This window comes from Hypanus sabinus, chromosome 9 (assembly GCF_030144855.1).
Source record: "Hypanus sabinus isolate sHypSab1 chromosome 9, sHypSab1.hap1, whole genome shotgun sequence".
NCBI lineage: Eukaryota > Metazoa > Chordata > Chondrichthyes > Myliobatiformes > Dasyatidae > Hypanus > Hypanus sabinus.
In genome coordinates, this window is record NC_082714.1 from 160,609,803 (window position 1) to 160,628,690 (window position 18,888).

The window sequence follows — 18,888 nt, forward strand, 5'->3', positions numbered from 1 at the left end:
GCAGGCCGTGGGACCACAATGTTGGGCTCAGGCTAGCCCTTTTCCACTTCGTAATGTAGTCCCTTTATATTCTACCAGCAGTTGGATGGACTGGTCAATGAGGACCTCTCCAAAGCCAAGGGCATTCTTTAGTTCACCTCAGAGTCTGTGGCAGTATAGAGTGGTCAAGGTCCAAAATTCAATCAGCTGCTGACTGTCCCCTCCATCAGGCAGTCCAAGGCTTGGTTGGCTCCGATGGAATGATGGAATACCTTCCTCATGGCGGCCATGAACTATCCGAATCTGAGGAAATCTCTGACCTTTGTTCCCAATGCATGGCGGCCCAAGCCAGGGCTCTTCCTGTCAGGAGAGAGATACTGAAGGAGACGTTTCCTCAGCTTTAGTGCAGTGAAGAGCGGAGCAGTGAGCAGACCCAGCGTCGTCTCCATTTCCAACACTCTGCCTTTCCAATTGGGTCATCCCTTGCTCTAAGTCCCGAGCCCTGCTGCATTGTCATGCTCCAGCCCGGATCCTGCCCATACTTGACTTGTCCAAATTGGTCCAGCGTTTAAATTGATCAGACCTCGCTCTTGGTTTAGATGCTTGGGCTCCGAAACTCCTCCACTCTGACTTATCTCCACTTCGCACACCCCAACACTGTCTCGAATATGCCTCACCCACCCTCCAAATCCATCTCACACCCGCACCTCTCGGCCTTCGAGTCATCCTCGCATCTTCATAATTTTCTTTGCAAAAGAAATATTATTAATAAAGAATTTAGTTGTATTTCTTGCTTTGTGAACCAACAGTAAGTTGTCACTTGTCTTCAGTAGGGTCAGAATAAACTGGGAAATTCAAAGGTTGAAAGTACATTTAATATCAATGTATGTAGTATACACCCCTGAGATTCATCTTCTCCATAGACCGCCAAGAAACAAAGAAAACCATGGGACCCCTTCAGAGAATAAACATCAATACCCCACCCACATGCAAAAAAAAGCCCAAATTGTGCAAATGACAACAAACAACACAAAATGGAAAGAGTCCAGGCATATTCAGTTCAGTTTAGTGTTCGTTCACCCTGACTCAAAATCGCACAAATTAGCAACAAAAGAAGGAGGGACCAGAAACCAGAGGCACATCATAACGTGAACTACAGAGTCCAACCCACAAACCGTGTCGATTAAACCTTGCTCAAGATCCAAAACTCCGACACCATCCTCTGACAGCATTGAGGGACAGTGCAAGACAATCTGAGGGGGGGCTTGATAGAGGTATTTAAAATTTAAAATTTTGAGATTTGGTATTTAAAATCATGAGGGGGATAGATGGAGTTGAAGTGGATAGACTTTTTCCATTGAGAGTAGGGGAGATTCAAACAAGAGGACATGAGTTGAGAGTTAGGGGGCAAAAGTTTAAGGGTAACACGAGGGGGAACTTCTTTACTCAGAGAGTGGTAGCTGTGTGGAACGAGCTTCTAGCAGAAGTGGTAGAGGCAATTCCGATATTGTCATTTAAAGTAAAATTGGATAGGTATATGGACGGGAAAGGAATGGAGGGTTATGGGCTGAGTGCAGGTTGCTGGGACTAGGTGAGAGTAAGCGTTCGGCACGGCCTAAAAGGGCCGAGATGGCCTGTTTCCGTGCTGTAATTGTTCTATGGTTATATGCAGGAACCTTCCTCTGGGAGCAGTGAGAAGGGGAGAGAAAGGCCGGTCAAACGCAGACACCTTCCTCTGGCAGCAGCGAGTGCGAGGCTGGTGGAAGGCGCTGAACACCCTCTCGTCCTCCGCACTCGCCTCGATGATTTCAATCTTCCTTGGCACTTTAATCAGTGATATCAGGGAGAAGTGAAGTCTATCATGAGCTGGTGGACCATCTCCAGACCTGGGCCTCAAGGTCACACTCTATGCTTGAAACAGCCTCGCAGACAGTAAAGCTCCATGTGGCACAATCGGCCTGAGAAACACATTACCAAAATGGTGACCACAGGATCCAACTGCAGCAGAACCACATTTCAAAGAAAGAGAAAACTTAAAAGAAAGAAGAAGCCTTGTGACCCATCTGGAAGATGTCGTCCTTGGTCATATTGTTCACTGGAGCCACCTTCTTCTGGAATGTCTTACTTTAAATACTCACCAACACTTTATGCCAACCCGGCACTCTCTAGGCCATGCCGCTCAGGGACTTGTGCTGATAGTATTTGGCGACCGACCGTATGTGCTATTGCAACTATATGTGTGAGTGTGACTGTATGTACTGTGTTTTGTGCCCAGCTTCGAAGGTACAACATTTCATTTTGCAGTATACATGTGTATGGTTGAATGACAATAAACTTGAACTTGAACTACAATTAAAGGGTACAGGTTTAAAGTAAGAGGGGAAAGACAGAATAGGAATTTGTGGGGCAACTTTTTTACACAATGTTCAGGTGTCATAGTCCCTATCTAGTCCTTTCAACATTCAGAAGCTTTCAATCTGATACCCACACATTCTTCTAAGAAACATAAGATCATGATGGCAGGCAATTTTAACTTTCCACGTATTGACTGGTATTCCAATACTGTAAAGAGGCTGAATGGGAAAGAGTTTGTCAAATGTGTTCGGGAAAGTTTCCTTAATCAGTACACAGGAATTCCAACTAATGAAACTGCGATACTACATCTCCTATTAGGGAATGAGACAGGGCAGATGTGTAAGGAAACAATTTGCATCCAGTGACCACAATGCCATTAGTTTCAAAGTAAGTATGCAAAGAGATAGCTCTGGTCTGCGGGTTGAGAGTCAGAGTTGGAGAAAGGGCCAATTTTTATGATATCAAACAGGATCTGGCAAACGTAGAGTACAGCAGGTTGTTTTCTGGCAAAGGTTTATTTGGTAAGTGGGGGGCCAGAAGTTAAAGTTTGTCAGTACAGAGTTTGTACGTTCCTATCAGAATAAAGGGCAAGGATAATAGATTAGGGAACCTTGGTTTTCAAGAGATTCTGAGGCCCTGGTTAAGGAAAATGAGGTGGAGGTAGGCAGGAGCAAATGAGGTATTGATTATAGAAAGTGCAAGAGAATGCTTAAAAGGAAACCGGGAAGGCTGAAGGAAGGCCTCAAGGTTCCCCTAGTGGACAAGGTGAAAGAGAATCCCAAGGGCTTCTGCAGATATATTAAGAGCAAAAGGAGAGCAAGGGACAAAACTGGTCCTCTGGAAGATTAGAGTGGTAACCTATGTGTAGAGCCAAAAGAGCTGGGGAGGTATTAAATTGATCTTTACTCAGGAGATGGACGCTGAGTCTACAGATGTGAGGAAATGCAGCAGCAAGTTATTGGACCCCATTGAGATTACAGAGGAGGAGATGTTTGCTGTCTTGAGGCAAGTTAGGGTGGACAAATCCCCAGGATCTGTCAAGATGTTCCCTCTGGGAGGTAAGTGCAGAAACTAGAGGGGCCCTAGCAGAGCTATTTAATTCATCCTTAGTGACAGGAGAGATGATGGAGGACTGGAGGATAGCCAAAGTTTTTCTGCTGTTTAAGAAAGGCTCCAACAATAAACCAGAATATAATAGGCCGGTGAGCCTGATGTCAGTAGTGGGAAAGCTGTTGGAAGGTACTCTAAGGGACTGTGTAAGTATTGGGATAGAAGGGTCTACATGGACCTTGACAAGATCCCACATGGCAGGTTGGTCAAGAACGTACAGTCGTTTGGCATTCAAAATGAGGTTGTAAATTTGATTTGACATTGGTCTTGTGGGAGAAGCCTGAAAGTGGTTGTAGGTGGTTGCCTCTCTGGAGGCATGTGACCAGTGGTGTGCCACAGGGATTGGTGCTGGGTCTGTTGTTGTTTGTCATCTACAGTACATCAACAGTTTGGATGATAATGTGGTAAACTGGATCAGAAAATTTGCAAATGACACCCATCCTGGGGTTGTAGTGGACAGCGAGGAAGACTATCAAAGTTTGCAGTGGGGTCTGGACCAGCTTGGAAAACGGCAGATGGAATTTAATGCAGACAAGTGTGAGGTGTTGCACTTGGGAGGACCAACTGGGGTACGTCTTACATGGTGAGCAGTAGGATGCTGAGGATTGTGGTAGAACAGAGGAATCTAGGAATATAGATCCATAGTTCTTTGAAAGTGACACCACAGGTGGATAGGGTCATAAAGAAGCTTTTGGCTCATTTGCCTTCATAAATCAATGTTTTAGAAACATAGAAACAGAAAACCTGCAGCACAATAGAGGCCCTTTGGCCCACAAAGCTGTGCCGAACACGTTGAGTGAACTCGGCTTTTTCTCCTTCGAGTGACGGAGGATGAGAGCTGACCTGATAGAGGTGTACAAGATGATGAGAGGCATTGATCATGTGGACAGTCAGAGCCTTTCTCCCAGGGCTGAAATGGTTGCCACAAGAGGGCACAGTTTTAAGGTGCTGGGGAGTAGGTACAGAGGAGATGTCAGGGGTAAGTTTTTTTACGCAGAGAGTAGTGAGTGTTGCTGGCAACGGTGGTGGAGGCGGATATGATAGGGTCTCTTAAGAGACTCTTGGATAGGTACATGGAGCTTAGAAAAATAGAGGGCTATAGGTAAGCCTAGTAATTTCTAAGGTAAGGACATGTTCAGCACAGCTTTGTGGGCTGAAGGGTCTGTATTGTGCTGTAGGTTTTCTATGTTTCTGTGTTTCTATGTCCTTACCTGAGAAATACCCTAGGGTCACCCATAGCACGCTATCTTTCTGAGCTCCATATACCTGTCCAGCAGTCTCTTAAAAGACCCTATCGTATCCGCCTCCACCACCATCGCCATTCCACGCGCTCACCATTCTCTGCATAAAAAACTTACCCCTGATATTTCCACTGTACCTACTTCCAAGCACCTTAAAACTATGTCCTCTCATGCTAGCCATTTCAGCCCTGGGGAAAAGACTTTGACTATCCACACTATCAATGCCTCTCATCATCTTGTACACGTCTATCAGGTCACCTCTCATCCTTTGAAGCTCCAAGGAAAAAAGGCCGAGTTCACTCAACTTATTCTCATAAGGCATGCTCCCCAATCCAGGCAACATTCTTGTAAATCTCCTCTGCACCCTTTCTGTGGCTTCCACATCCTTCCTGTAGTGAAGCAACCAGAACTGAGCACAGTACTCCAAGTGGGGTCTGACCAGCATCCTATATAGCTGCAACATTACCTCTCGGCTCCTAAACTGAATCCCACAATTGATGGAGGCCAATGCACTGTATGCTTTCTTAACCACAGAGTCAACATGTGCAGCAGCCCTGAGTGTCCTGTGGACTCGGACCCCAAGATCCTTCTGATCTTCCACGCTATCATATTTGACCTACCAAAATGAACCACCACACATTTATCTGGGTTGAATTCCATCTACCACTTCTCAGCCCAGTTTTGCATCCTATCAATGTCCTGCTGTAACCTCTGACAGCCCTCCACACTATCCACAACACCTCCAACCTTTGTGTCATCAGCAAATTTACTAACCCATCCCTCCACTTCCTCATCCAGGTCATTTATAAAAATCAAAAAGAGAAGGGGTCCCAGAACAGACCCTTGAGGCACCCCACTGGTGACTGACCTCCATGCAGAATATGACCCACCTACAACCACTCTTTACCTGGGAAAGCCATTTCTGGATTCACAAACCAACGTCCCCTTGGATCCCATGCCTACTTATTTTCTCAATAAGCTTTGCATGGGGTACCTTATCAAATGCCTTGCTGAAATCCATATACACTACATCTATGGCTCTTCCTTCATTAATGTGTTTTGTCACATCCTCAAAAAATTCTATCAGGCTCGTAAGGCAGGACCTGCCTTTGACAAAGCCATGCTGACTATTCCTAACCATATTATACCTCTCCAAATGTCTATAAACCCTGCCTCTCAGGATCTTCTCCATCAACTTACCAATCACTGTAGTAAGACTCACTGATCTATAATTTCCTGGGCTATCTCTACTCCCTTTCTTAAATAATGGAACAGCATCCAATCCTCCGGAACCTCTCCCATTCCCATTGATGATTAAAAGATCATTGCCAGAGGCTCAGCAATCTCCTCCCTCACCTACCACAGTAGCCTGGGGTACATCTCATCCAGTCCCGGTGACTTATCCAACTTGACACTTTCCAAAAGCTCCAGCACATCCTCTTTCTTAATATCTACTTGCTCAAGCTTTTCGGTCTGTTGTAAGTCATCCCTACAATCACCAAGATCCTTTTCTGTAGTGAAAACTGAAGTAAAGTACTCATTAAGTACCTCTGCCATCTCCTTCGGTACCATACGCACGTTTCCACTGTTGCACTTGATTGGTCCTATTCTCTGATGTCTTATCCTCTTGCTCTTCACATACTTGTAAAATGCCTTGAGGTTTTCCTTAAACCTGTCCGCTAAGGCCTTCTCATGACCCCTTCTGGCTCTCCTAATTTCTTTCTTAAGCTCCTTCTGCTAGCCTTATAAACTTCTAGATCTCTATCATTTCCTAGCCTTTTGAACTTTTTGTAAGCTCTTCTTTTCTTCTTGACTAGATTTACAACAGCTTTTGTACACCATGGTTCCTATACCCTACCATCCTTTCCCTGTCTCATTGGAACATACCTATGCAGAATGCCACACAAATATCCCCTGAACATTTGCCACATTTCTACCGGACATTTCCCTGAGAACATCTGTTTCCAATGTATGCTTCCAAGTTCCTGCCTGATAGCCTCATATTTCCCCTTACTCCAATTAAACATTTTCCTAACCTGTCTGTTCCTATCTCTCTCCAGTGCTATAGTAAAAGAGCTAGAATTGTGATCACTATCTCCAAAATGCTCCCCCACTGAGAGATCTGACACCTGACCAGGTTCATTTCCCAATACCAGATCAAGTACAGCCTCTCCTCTTGTTTTCAGTACAAAAATTGAGATGTTATATTGAAATTGTGTATGGCATTTATGAGGCTTAATTTGGAGTATTGTGTTCAGTTTTGGCCATCTACCCACAGGAAAGATGTAAATAAGATTAAAAGAGTACAGAGAAAATTTACAAGGACGTTGTGGGAACTTGTGAACCTGAGTTATAGGGGGAGATTGAATAGTTTAGGTCTTTATGATGTAGAAGATTAAGGGGAGATTTGATAGAGCTATACAAAGATTATGAGGGTATAGATAGTGTAAATGTGAGCAGGCTTTTTGCACTGAGGTTGGGAGGGACTACAATTGAAAGGTGAAATGTTTAAGGGAACTTCTTTACTCAGAGGGTGATTAGAGTGTGGAACGAGCTGCTAGCACAAGTGGTGGATGCGAGTTCAATTTCAACATTTAAGAGAAATTTGGATAGAGCGTGAAAGGGGTATGGAGGGCCATGGTCCCAGTGCCGGCCGATGGGAGTAGGCAGATTAATGGTTTGGCATAGAATAGATGGGCTGAAGGGCCTGTTTTTGTTCTTCAACTCAATGACTCCAAAGGACAGTGACTATGTGGAATGATCTGCCTGAGGAAGTGATCGAGGCTGGTGCAATATGAACTTTTAAAAGATACTTAGATGGATGGCCAGGAAAAGTTTAGAGGTCTCTGAGCCAAATGAGGGCAAGTAGGACTAGGATAAGTGTGAATTCCATTCAACATAGACCAATACGGTTCTTTCTGTACCGTGAGACACTATGACTCCATGACTGGAGGGGGTGGGAGCTTGGATGAAAGGCAGGTCATTTTCCCCCCTCCCTTTTTTTCTCTCTTTCTGCCCATCACTCTGCCTGTTCTCCATCTCTCTCTGCTGATCCCCTCCCCCTTTCTTTCTCCTGAGGCCTCCTGTCCCATGATCCTTTCCCTTCTCCAGCTCTGAATCCCTTTTGACAATCACCTTTCCGGTTCTCTGCTCCACCCCACCCCCTCCAGTCTTCTCCTATCATTTCGCATTTTCCCCTCCCCCTCCTACTGTCAAATCCCTTACTATCTTTCCTTTCGGTTAGTCCTGACGAAGGGTCTCGGCCCGAAACGTCGACAGTGCTTCTCCCTATAGATGCTGCCTGGCCTGCTGCGTTCCACCAGCATTTTGTGTGTGTTGTTCAATCCACCTATAGCAGGATGGGTGGAAAATAGAGCCTAGAATAGCAGAGCACAGGAACAGGCTCTTTGACCCAAGACGTTGTGCCAAACCAAATAAATTAGTAATCAAATGGCCACCTAAGCTAACCTCTTCTGCCAATGCAATGGCCATAATCTTCCACTTTCCTCACATTCATGTGCCTATCTAAATGGCTCTTAAATGCTACTAAGCTCTGCCACCACCCCCAGGCACCCACCAACTTGGAGACAGAAGCAGGTGGAGAAAATCCACAGATGCTGGAAATCCAAGGCAGCACACACACAAAATGCTGGAGGAACTCAGCAGATCAGGTAGCGTCATTTCCATAGATGCTGCCTGACCTGCTGGGTTCCTCCAGCACTGTTTGATGGAGCCAGGTGGGAGCAGGGAGGCAGAAGAGTGCTGGAATCTGAAAGCCCAACAGGAAACATTAGACCAGACGCCCCAAGATTTGCTCAAAGAGGTGATTTTTCAGGAGTATCTGAGGACCGAGGCAGAGAGGTTCAGCAAGGAATGCCTGAGTTTCTGGCCTTGGCAGCTGACAAGAAGGACTAATGAGCTGGAACGTATCAAGGAATTGGGTTGATAGCAAGCACCAGTTTAGTTTCTCCACATGTTTCCGCCTCGTAACACACTCCAGAAGTCGTTACTGTTTATAACATTTACCAACTTAACACTGTTTACCGTTTATAGTATTCTGTGTTTAAGGCTGTTTTATTGGCCAGTGGGTGTGGTGCAGAGGATGTTAACTGCAATGTCTGCCCAGGTTCTAACGAATTGCAAAGCACTGACTCTTGTTTTGCAAGGAAGCAGAAGGATATCAAATGTATACTAATACATAGGGATCATTGTTTTTCTGTGTCTGCAAGGAAAACAAATCCCGCTTGGAAGCTGCCATCTGCCTATTTGCCAGAATCTCCTAATTCCCAAGTCATAGTCATACAGTATGAGGACAGAACATAGAACACAGAACATAGAACATAGAACATAGAACACAGAACATAGAACATAGGACAGCTCGGGCTCTTCAGCCCATGACATTTTAACCTACTCTAAGATCAACCCAACCCTTTCCTCCTACACAATCTCTATCTTCCTTTCCTCCATGTACCTATCTAAGAGTCTCTTAAATGTCCCTAGTATATCCGCCTCAACCAATACCCCTGTCAAGGCATTCCATGCCCCCACTACTCTCTGTGTAAAAACACTTACATTGAACATCAACATTACCCCTGTACTTTCCTCCAATTCCCTTAAAGATATGGCCCCTCATATGGATAATTTCTACCCTGGAGAGAAAAAGTTTCTGGCTCTCCACGCGATCTGTGCCTCTTATCATACAGTACACCTCACACCAGCCTTCACTCCAAAGAGAAAAGCTCTGGCTTGCTCAACCATCCTCATAAGACATGTCCTCTAGTCCAGGCAGCATCCTAGTAAATCTCCTCTGCATGGAAACATGATCTCCGATCCAACTCGGTCATGTGGACTGAATAACGACCTGAAGTATCGACCATCCATTCCTACTCTACAGATGCTGAGTTCCTCCAGCAGTTTATTTAAGAGTCATACGGTCATTGAGTTGTATAGCATGGCAAAAAAATAGCCCTTCAGCCCATGTCTCCATGCCAACCAGAATTCCTTTTGAGCTGATCCCGTTTCCCAGCACCTGGCCCATATCCCTCTTGTCAACCATGCACCAGTCCACACACTCCTCAAATATATCTCCTGTGCCACCTCAGCCACTTCCCCTGGCAGCTGGTTCCACATATCTACCATCTGCTGTGTAAAATAATTGCTCCCCACCCACCCCCAAATTCTAAACCTTACACCTCTAACCTTAAAATTATGATCTCCAGTTTTTCCAGTGGGGGAATCAAAAAGTACAGCAGAAAATCTATAAGGTCCCCCAATCCATGCCCCTTATTATTTGATATACTGTACCTCTATGACAGGGGTTGCCAACTTCTTTTATGCCATGAACCAAAACCGTTAAGCAAGGGGTCTATGGACCCCAGGTTGGAAACTCCTGTTCTGTGAGATAGCCTCTCAATTCTCTATATTCGAAAGAGTAAGGACCCAGTCTGTCTAATCTCTCCCTATAACCGAGTTCAGAGTGTTCTGGCAGCAGCCTGGTAAATCTTTTCTTGCTCTCTTTCTAGTTTAATTACACCCTTCCTATAACAAGATGACTGAAACTAAGTACTCAAAATGTGGCCTCACTAATGTCTTGTACAATCGCAACGTGACCGCCTCACTTCCATATTCCATATTCATATCCTCCTCATTTCCATATTCAATGGCCTGACTGATGTGTGGCAGGTTCACCCAGTGACTTTGGTCAATACTAAGCCCTCAGTCAGTCCCTTTTGTTGCCTTGTGTTGGTAAACTGGTTAACATACACAGAATTCTGGAGAAACTCAACTGGTCAGGCAGCATCTATAGAGAAAAATAAAGTCAATATTTCAGTCTGAGGCCCATCAGCATTCTATGTGTGCTTGTGTGGATTTACAGCACCTACAGATTCTCTTGTGGTTTTTGCTAAACTGGTAGCTGACCTTGACTCATTGCAGTTGTGAAGGCAGAGTGTGAAAAGGGTGGCATAGAGGTTAGCAAAATACTTTACAGCTACTGCTGTAAACTTGGGGTTAAACTCCTGTCACAACCTGTAAGAGGTTTGGACTTTTTTCTACTTGATCGCATGGGTTTCCTCTGTCATTGCCTTCTTCTGGGCAGTGTCTTTACAAGACGGGTGACCCCAGCCATTATCAATACTCTTCAGAGATTGTCTGCCTGGCAACATTGGTCACATATCGAGGACTTGCGATCTGCACCGGCTGCTCATATGACCATCCACCACCTGCTCCCATGGCTTCACGCGACCCTGTTTGGGGCTAACAAGTGCTACACCGTGCCCAAGGGTGACCTGCAAACTGTGGAATGGATGGGAGGGGTCCTTGATAACGCTGAGGACTCTGAGAACACAATGTTTCTGGTGTATGTCCTGGACTGGGGGTTGGGGGGGGGGGGGGTGAGGGAGACTCCAATGATTTTCTGAGCAGTCATCACAATCATTATTTACCTTTAAAAATGCCCTTTCTGTCTCTAGTATTCAGGGACTTGCAGGAAATACTGACTTTCAGAAGCTAATGCTGTGTGTAAAGAACACAAAATGCTGGAGGATCTCATCAGGCCAGGCAGCATCTATGGAGAAGAGTGAACGTTTCAGGCCAAGACCCTTCGTCAAGACTGGAAAAAAGAGATGAGAAGCCAGGTAAGAAGATGGGGGGACTGGATGAAGGAAGTCTAGGTAATGAGTGATAGGTGAAACTGGGAGGGGGGAGGGGTGAAATAAAGAGCTGGGAAATTGACTGATGAAAGGAAAAGAAAAGGGCCAGAGAAGGGGGGACCTGATAGGAGAGGACAGAAGGCCATAGAAGGAAGGGAAGTGGAAGGAGCACCAGAGGGAGGTGAGGAGATAAGGTGAGAGTGGGAAATGAGAATGGGGAATGGTGGAGGGGGTGCAAATACCAGAGGTTTGAGAAATTGACGTTCGTGACATCGGGTTGGAGGCTACCCAGCCAGAGTATAAAACGTTCCTCCTCTGTCCAGAGAGTGGTCTCATTGTGGCAGCAGAGAAGGTCAAGGAAGGACCTGTTGGAATGGGACTGGGAAGTAGAATTGAAATGGGTGGCCACTGGGCGATGCTGCATTTTTTGGTGGAATGCAGCATAAGAGCTTGGCGAAGCGGTCTCTCAGTCCACGTTGGGTCTCAGTGATATACAGGAGGCCACACTGGGAGCACAAGGTACAGTAGATGACCCAACAGACTCACAGGTGAAGTGTCGCCTCACCTGGAAGGACCACTTGGAGTCCTGAATGGTAGTGAGGGAGGCAGCAGAGGGACAGGCATGCACTTGTTCTGCTTGCAAGGATATGTACAAAGAAGAAGGTCAGAAGGGAGGGACAAATGGACAAGCAATAGTGTGGTAGTGATCCCTGAGGAAGATGAGGGGAGGGAAAGATGTACTTGGTGTGGAATCCTGCTGGAGATGGCGGAAGTTACGGCTTGTTTGTCGGTGTGTAAGGAAGATGTGTGAGGTAGTTGCTCCGGGGCAGTGTGAACATTTAGTGCCTGTTTTCAAAAAGCTTTGGGAGGGTGAAGCTGAAACCCTGTATTCCTTAGCAACAGATCAACAGTTTGTTAAAAGCACAATCAATAAAGTAGCCAGAAGCACTAAACATCACCAAAAACTCATGGCACGTTCTGCTCTTGAGAAACTTTGCCAAGTTGGAAGGTCTTCCTGGATAATATTGTTGCTCAGACTGCTCTTGGAAAGAAGGATTGCAGTACTTTGGAAGGACTTCAGTGAATAACACTAGGTAGGACTGACATTGGCAGCCTTACTTCTGGAGTCTCAATAAAGAGCAAAGAAAGTCCTCATGTTCTACCAGTGTAAAACAGGGTGTGAGTAGCAATCATTTTATAGTGAGTTCTAACAGATACGGAAAGCAGTGTAGAAACTTGGAATTAATGTCAACAAAGAATTAACCCCTTAATCTTCCAAAAAAGGTTTGGATTATTCTTTTAGAAAGAAAAACAGATTCAGCATCTCATTGAATTGAATTTACTTTATTACTTACATCTTTCATATATATAGGGAGTAAAAATCTTCAAAGTTTCAAAGGTACATTCAATGTCAGAGAAATGTTCACAATATACATCCTCAAATGCTTTTTCTTTACATTATGTCTCTGTCTAAATGTGCAATGTGCAAATTATAGTAATTTGTAATACATAGCATGTACAAGAGGACAGCCAATATAACATAGAAATACCGTTGTGTCAGCATGAATTAATCAGTCTGATGGCCCGGTGGAAGAAGCTGTCCTGGAGCCTGTTGGTCCTGGCTTTTATGCTGCTGTACCGTTTCCTGGATGGTAGCAGCTGGAACAGTTTGTGGTTGGGTCTCTTTTACACACCTGTCCTGAACAGTGGGAAGTTCATATCGACAGATGCGCTGGGCTGTCCGCACCACTCTCTGCAGAATCCTGTGATTGAGGGAGGTACAGTTCCCATACCAGGTAGTGACGCAGTCAGTCAGGATGCTCTCAATGGTGCCCCTGGAGAAAGTTCTTAGGATTTGGGGACCCACACCAAACTTCTTCAACCGTCTGAGGTGAAAGAGGCGCTGTTGTGCCTTTTACACCACACAACCAGTGTGTACAGACCACGTGAGATCCTCGGTGATGTTTATGCTGAGGAACTTAAAGCTGTTCACCCCCTCAACCCCAGATCCATTGATGTTGATAGGGGTTAACTTGTCTCCATTCCTCCTGTAGTCCACAACCAGCTCCTTTGTTTTTGCGACATTGAGGGAGAGGTTGTTTTCTTGACACCACTGTGTCAGGGTGATGACTTCTTCTCTGTAGGCTGCCTCATTATTATTTGAGATTAGACCAGTCAGTGTAATATCACACAAGAAATTCTGCAGATGCTGGAAATCTAGAGCAACACACACAAAATGCTGGAGGAACTCAGCAGGTCAGGCAGCATCAACGGAGGGGAATAAACAGTCACTGTTTTGGGCTGTGACCTTTCATCAGGACTAGAAAGGAAGGAGGCAGAAGCCAGAATGAGAATAAGGAAGCAAAGTACCTCCCACAGGACCCCTCCTCCATCCCTTTCTTCAATGGTCCACTGTCCTTCCTAACAGGTTCCTTCTACTTCAGCCCTTTATCTCTTCCACCTCCCCCCTACCTGCCTCTTATTTCATCCCCCTACCCCAGTGATGCACCATCAATAACTCACTCTGAGACGTAAAGGCGAGATATCGGCTTTTATTGACTGGAAGAAGGAACAAGCAGTGAGTGACCACCATACTACATCCTGGAGACTGAGGGCCGGGCTCAGGCCTCAATCTCCTTTATACTGGGGTCTGTGGGAGGAGCCACAGGAGCAGTCAGCAGGGGGCGTGTTCAGACAGGTATATGTAGTTCCCCACATCCAGCCAACTATCTTGCCCCTCATCTAGTGCCACCTATCACGTTCCAGCTTGTATTCCTCACTCTGGCCCATCTCATTCCAGTTTCGGCCCTTTCCCTTTCCAGTCCTGGTGAAGGATCTTGTTCTGAAAAGCCATTTTTGATTCCTCTCTATGGATGCAGACGTTCTGCTGAGCTCCTCCAGCGTTTTGTGTGTGTTGCTCTAGATTTCCATTGTATTGTTTTTATATTGTTCAATGTATCATCAACATGTCAATACCTGAGCTGACCTGTCAATACTTTGAACACTCTGTTCTGTTTCAGAATTCCAATGTCTGGAGATGGAACAAGAGTAATTAAAATCTAAGTTTTTTTCAACTTACATCTACAACTATATGCATCTCCAGCTATAAACCTGACACATCTTGGCATCAGTAAAAAGACCATAAGACATGGGTGCAGAATTAGGCCATTTGGCCCATCGAGTCTATTCTACTATTCCAACATGTCTGATTTATTACCCCCTTCAATCCCATTCTCTTACCTTCTCCCCGTAACCTTTGACACCCTTACTAATCAGGAACCTATCAACCTCCACTTTAAGTATACCCAGCATTGGCCTCCACAGCTGCCTGTGGCAAAGAATTCCACAGATTCTCTACCCTCTGGCTAAGGAAATTCCTCATCATCTCCATTCTAAATAGATGCCCCTCTATTCTGAGGTTGTACCCTCAGGTCTTAGACACCCCCACTACAGGAGACATCCTCACCACCCACTTTATCAGGGCCTTTCAATATTCAATAACTTTCAATGAGATTCCTCTCTCATTCTTCTAAACTCCAGCGAGTACTGGCCCTGAGCCATCAAGCATCCCTCGTACGTTAACCCTCATTCCCACGATCATTCTCGTGAACCTCCCCTGGACCGTCTCCAATGCCAATGCATCTTTTCATAGATAAGGGGCCCAAAACTGTTCACAATACTCCAAGTGCAGTCTGACCAATGCTTTATAAACCCTCAGCAATGCTATTACATAACTGAATTTCTTAACTTTCCAGATCTAGACTAGAATAGGACTAGAATGCCTTAAAGAGGACTGGAGTTGTCACAATAACATTTGGGTTGAAGTTGGGGCCTGTTGAGGCCTGTTTGTGTATGTGGGGTGGTGGAGGAAAGTACTTGTTTTGCAGTTGTTGTTTTGATGTTTGAAGATCCACACTCAATGGTTTAAGAACAGCTTTTACCCCTTCCCCGCGAGATTTCCCTAGCTGTGAATCCTCTGTGTTATGGTACACACCCAATGTCTTCAAGAAGCACTGCCTCAAAAAGGCAGCATCCATCATTCAGGACCCTCATCACCCAGGTCATGCCTTCTTCTCATTGTTACTGTCAGGGAGGAGGTACAGAAACCTGAAGACACACACTCAGGGATTCAGGAACAGCTTCTTCCCCTCTGCCATCCGGTTCCGAAATGGACATTGAACCCATGAACACTACATCACTACTTTTTTAATTTCTATTTTTGCACTAATTTAATTTAACTGTATTTATTTATATATATATACTGGAATACACAGTTCTTTTCTCCTTTATTAGATATTGAATTCTGCAAAGTTAACATATTTCACAACGTACGCTGGTGATATTAAACCTGGTTCGGACTCTGACCACGCCAGCTTCTGGGGTTTAGTTGTTCTGATTGTGTGGAGAATGAATAACTGGTATGGTCCCTTTAAAGATTCGGGCTCACTCCGCTAATTGGTAGCCATGTTTTGGCACCGAGATTTGGATATTTAAAGAACATTTGAACTCAGACTTGGCGCTCAATTGTCAACTCAACTTCAGTTCAGTCTGTGATTATGCTTAGAATTTCATTCTCATTTGGATTCTCATCTAGTCTCATCAGGTTCTTATCTAGCATCCAGTCAGAAATCTGTCCTCGTCTCAGTCTCAAAATTGTGTCTCATTCTAGTCTCGGATACACCAGCACTTGGGTGCTTACCATCCTCGTCACAAGATGCTCCTCATCTATTACATGTCCTTTGCTCATTGCTTCCATGGCATAGGAGGTACAGGAGCCTGAAGACACACTCTCAGCATTTCAGGAGCAGATTTTCCTCTCTGTAGTCAAATTTCTGAATGGTCCACAACCCATGAATACTACCTTGTTATTCCTCTTTTGCACAATTTATTTATCTATCTGTCTATCTACAGTATTTATTTATTAATTTACTTACTTACTATGACTCGTAGTAATTTTCACGTCTTGCACGGTACAGCTGCTGCAAATCAATGAATTTCACGACATGTCAGCAATATGGGGCTTAAACGTTTCCTTTTCATACCTAAGCCTTACTGGTAGATTCTGGGGATATGGAGGCTTAAACATTGGTGAGCAAGAAATATGAGCAAATCTGCAGATGCTGGAAATTCAAACAACACACACAAAATGCTGGTGGAACACAGCAGGCCAGGCAGCATCTATAAGGAGAAGCACTGTCGTCGTTTCAGGCCGAGACCTTCGTCAGTGCTTCTCCTATAGATGCTGCCCGGCCTGCTGTGTTCCACCAGCATTTTGTGTGTGCTGCTGAGCAAGAAATATGTTGACTTGTATCTAGTTAGACCCAAGTTTCAGCTAGCAAGAGATCATTTGATCATACACTGGCCATTCAAAGGAAGAAATTTCCATCTTCCTTTTGAAAGTGTCCCAGAGGAACTCACTCACTGAATACTGAAAGGCCCGGATACCTAGGAGATACTGAAAGGCCTATATAGAAAGGACATGAGAGCAATGTTCTCATCTGTAGGAGACCCTATGATCAGAAGGCTCACTCTCAGCATAAAGGGACATCTCTTGCAACTGAGATGAGGAGGAATTTCTTTAGCCAGAGGGTGGCGAATCTATGAAACCTATTGCAAAAGAAGACCATAGAGGTCAAGTCATTGAGAGCTTTTAAGGCAGAAATTTCTAGGTTATTGATTGGTAAAGGTTTGTGACAAAATTTCCAGGTTATTGATTAATAGGGGGTTATGGGGAGAAGACAGGATAATGGTGTTGAAAGAAAAAATACCATGATTGACTGACAGGGAAGACTTGATGGGCTGAATGGCCTAACTCTGCTCTTTCACCTTCTGGTTGTATGGTCTAAATGCCTTGAGCCAAAGGAACTTGTTCAGCATAGATAATGCGGTAATGTAGGAAACAAGATGGGCACAACATAGTATAACAATTAGCGTGACACTATTACAACTCAGGGCATCCCAGAGTTTGGAGTTCAGTTCTGATGCTGTCTGTAAGGAGTCTGTACATTCTCCCTGTAAGCGTGTGGGTTTCCTCATGGTGCTCCGGTTTCCCCCCACAGTCCAAAGTCATACCATTTAGTAGGTTAATTGGTCATTGTAAATTGCCCTATGTTTAAGCAGGTAGGCTGTGGTGTGATGTGGGCCAGAAGGGCCTATTCAACACTGCATCTCTAAAAAAGTCTGCTCTTCCATCATATGGCCTTGAGCACAGCACAGACACCGCTATAAGATGGGAAACACGTTGGCCAGTTTGCGCCGAGCAAACTCTCAGCATCAGTAACTTGAGCACAGTATGTTTGCAGCATTGTTGACTAAGTTATAGACGCTGGCCGGGTAATTGCTGCCCAAACAGCGTCAGCTGCAGGAACACTTGTGTGTGACCTCAGAGCTTGTTCAATAATTGCTTCTTTCCATGGACACAAGATATTTGTGGGCCACTGCTAGGGATAGCTGAGTTCCACCCACAGGATATGAGGAAGCAGGAATTCAGTTACTAGACAAACAGTGCAGAGAACAGGAGGCAAAATCCTGGCATGACTGTCTGGGATTTCGACAGTATAAAGGGCAGGGATTTTTACACATAGTCAAACAATATTCCAATTCAAGTTTGAAGAAGATTCAAGATTGTTTAATGTCATTTCCAGTACAGAAGTGTAAAGGAGAATAAAATAATTGTTACTCCAGATCCGGTGCAGCACAAAAAGACACAATGAGATAAAGAGTATAAAATTTAAAAAAGACACTATAAATAAGCACATACAATGGTTTCTATATACTAGGGTGGCACAGTAGCACAACGCTTAAGAGTACAGGAGGCCCTGGTTCAATTCCCACCTCTGCCAGTGAGAAGTCTGTACATTCTCCCCATTACAGTGAGGTTTTCCTCCTGGCGCTCTGGTTTCCTCCTACTGCCCGAAGACATACCGATTGGTAGATTAACGGGTCACTGCCCCACGATTAAGCTAGAATTAAATCAGGGGATTGCTGGGCAGTGTGGCTCCGAAAGGCCTGTTATCTCAATACACATATAAATAAAATTGATTTTATGTCTATAAAGTGACTCGAGGCACAGGAGTGCTTGTGCATAAGGTGACTGACAGGAAGTGATAAAATACTGGAGTTAGGTAATGATAAACACTTGTTGAAAGTGAGGAAATCTCTCTGACTTCTTTAAGACAAAGATTAGCTTTATTTTTTACATATACACCAAAATCCTCCAGGAGGACCACAACCTCGTCCTGGTTTGGAGGTTTGTGCGTCTCAATGACCAGGAGAGCTACGTTGGCTGGAGTCAGGGATTTACACTTTGGCTCTTGGTAGGGTTACTCATTGCAAACAGGTCAGAGGGTAGAGGCCAGACGAAGAGTGGCTCGCCAGTCCTCCAGGTTCGGGGGTTCAGCTCAGGGCCAACAACCCTGACTGGCCAAAGAAAACTGTTACAGAAACGGCAATGAAGAATCCTTCTACAGCTGGTCCTCCTGGTTCTCCAGTTGGGACTTACGTGACTGACAGTAGTGAAAACTGACGCGATGAAGGAAGCCCTGAACACCACC